Here is a 3,262-nt window from a genome sequence, read left to right as displayed (position 1 = left end):
CACTGCTGTATGCTGATTGGTCAGCTGCAAGGCTTCTTCTTCATTTATCAGCTGGTTACGTTTCCAGCTCACCACCGCCCCCATGGCCCCGGAGTGTAACTACAGTGTAGTTACTACACTGCAGGTGAACTCACGGGCACCTGCACTCACAGCGGAGACGTTTCATTGGCTAAGCGATAGCATCTCAACTTTATTTTATTTTGGTCTTTATCGATCTTTTGGTGAGACATTACTGACATTTACTGAGTTCTGCGTATTTTCCCGCTTTATTGTAACACAGATTTTTACATGATTTTATTGTCAAAATCTGTGTTTGATTTTTATACTTTTGCACTCTGCCATTTATTTCTCTGTAATTTTTGTGCATTTTAAGATAAGAGATGGACAAACTTTGTAGAAAATTGAAGCTAAAATTGCAAAAATTGCAGGAAATATGTAATAAAAACATCATAAAACATAGAAACATTCTCGCTGCGGGAAGGAGCGCTTTTGCAGATCATTCTTTCCAACAGCAGTTAGACTGTACAGCATCATGAGTCATGAGTCATTTAGACACTTCACTTTATGAACACAGTGCACCTTATACACATATTATATACATTCCTCCACAAATAATGTGTTCTGTGTATGCTATATACAGATTTTCCTGCTACAAATGTATGTAGTGTTTTTTTTTTCTCATTCATAGCTGTATTTTATTTTACTATCTCTATTTTATTTTGTTTTATTTATTTTATCCTTAACTGCTGCTTTCATTCTGTTCTGCTCTGTAATGTGCAGATTTCCCCATTGTGGGCTCATTAAAGTTTTATCTTATCTTAAAGTGGAGAAGCACAAACTGTTGCATGGAAAGGTTCCAGGCTGGAGCTTTAACTGATTACAGCTGCTCTCTTTTTAATGAACATATTGTAAAGTTCAGCAAAAACAAGACATAAATTGTTCAATATTAAATAAAACAAACAAATCAGTCACATACACAGAGACCCTCAGCTGACATTTGTGCAAAATTTGTGAATGTGATAAATGAATTGTCTGGATAAAGCTCTAAAAAGTCAAAAGATATTAACAAGCTGCTGTTGGCCTCTCAGTACACCCACAGAGACAAAAGCAGCTTTAGAGGAGCAGCAGCTCATCTGGTCCTGTGGGCTTTATTTGCAGCGAGGTGGAGCAGCCACTGAGAGCAGATGGAGGAGCCTGTTCACATCCTCATCAACACTTTCAGAGAATCTGTGAAGTTTTCTTGGCTTCAAGGTGAAATCACTGGCAGGTTTGAGCTCCTGGTGAATGAGCATGATTGTTTCACTGTCTGAGCTGTGATGTGTGAGCTTTCACTGCACACACAAACACGGGGGGAAATGAAAACTCTGCATTCATAAGAGTTGAAGATTAAATGACATCATGCTGTTAACACACACAATATGCTAATAATTGTTCTTTCTGCACAACTTTGCTGCAGGTGTGCTCACAGGCGGTCTCCTCCTTCTGCAGTTTCAGTATAATTAAAAAGTGAGTGTATTTCTTCCTGAGCCCACCTGGCCCACAGTCCAAAGACAAAGATGTGAGTGTGAGGGGCTGTGGGCCCCTCTGTGTCTCAGCCTGTGACTGGCTGGGGTGGGCCCTGGAAAACAAACTGATGAATGCAGCAGCGTGAGGTCCTTTGTTGCACTGTGTGATGAACTGAGACAGATCGTATCACATGTCTTTTGTTTTGTCTGACACACACACACACGCACACACACGCACACACACACACACACACACACACACACACACACACACACACACACACACACACACACACACACACACACACACACACAGCATCTTTCATTCAGATGTGTGGTTTACCCTCGCAGTGACTCATGATGATTTGCGGTAAAACTTTTGCAGCCAACTATAATTTCCCTTCTAAAGCAGCCATATTGTCTTTATGCTAATGACTCGCCGAGGCTGAGATGCCGCTGTCATAGGTACAGACCTCCTGCATGAAGAAAATGACACATCTGGATCATTTTACACTGACTCACTGCACATTCATAAAGATGGCCACTGAGGGCATTTATCCTCATTTACAATAACAGAGCATCATCACAAGAGTTCAGGCAGGGGTCGGTGTTATGGAGCCGGCCTTTTAAGATAAAACTGAGGAGTTCCCCTGTTACGGCAGCCGCAGCTCGAACAAGCAATAACATAAAATAAAAGCTTAAAAAGGAGAATGGCATGATAAAATAAATGACAAAAACAAAAATAAAAGGTCAGTGAGGTATGCGAGGAGCCATCCATCCATCTTCTTCCCTTCTATCAAAATAAAGGTTAAAACCCCCAGAGACTGTAAATCAAAGATGGACGTAAATGGCAAGCAGGGGGTGACTCCTATTTAAGTTGAGTAAAAGTTTTTCACTGATGCTCAGTCTTGTATTTGTATAAAATATGTTTTATGTCTAAAAATATCACATTTTGATCATAGAGAAATGTGATATTTTTAGACACAAAAACATATTTTATACAAATATGAGACTGAGCATCAGTGAAAAACTTTGAAAATAATCAAACTTGCCTTTTTGCTGGGATGATTTATCATCACAGTTTTGTGGCTATTTTGATCCAGTTCTTTACTCATTTTTTGTTTTTTCAAACTTTTAATGTTTTTATTTCATTTTTTATTTCCTTTTTTGCTTTGTATGAGATTTTTGCATTTTTCTTTGTGTATGTGTGTTTTTGTGTGTTTGCACTGAAAATGTCAAACTCAACTTCACAAAAATAATATGAATATGCCTGGAAAGATAAATAAGAAAAATGATACTTGGTTTAAAGTTTTGGTCATGCATGAAAAAAGCTTCTGTTGAATAGAACAGATTAGCATTTCTGCCATGTGGCCACCAGGTGTCTCTCTATCACTGCTCTGCCCTCAGGTGAAGGTGCTGCTGTGCCACCTGCTCTTCACACACCTCGAGCCTCACACAGAGGGCTGACTGAGGAGGAGACACAGGTGGAACTAAGAGGGTGAGGCAGACAATCAGAAAAAAAGAGAAAGAAAAAAGAGAAAGAAAACTAAAACAACAAACATGAGAAAACAAATTTTCAGAGGACACAGGAAGAACCCAAAAGACAAAAAACAGGGAAACAAGGAGGAAAACTGCACAAAGAATGACTACAAATGAAACCACAGAGAGCTCAGTGTCTTCGGTGCATCTCAGCATCTTTGATGCTTCTCAGTAGATGGAATAAGGACACAATGAGACAGTGAGACAAACACACAAAC

The sequence above is a fragment of the Archocentrus centrarchus genome, chromosome 22, assembly GCF_007364275.1.
Source record: "Archocentrus centrarchus isolate MPI-CPG fArcCen1 chromosome 22, fArcCen1, whole genome shotgun sequence".
NCBI classification, from domain to species: domain Eukaryota; kingdom Metazoa; phylum Chordata; class Actinopteri; order Cichliformes; family Cichlidae; genus Archocentrus; species Archocentrus centrarchus.
This window is presented reverse-complemented; position numbering follows the sequence as displayed.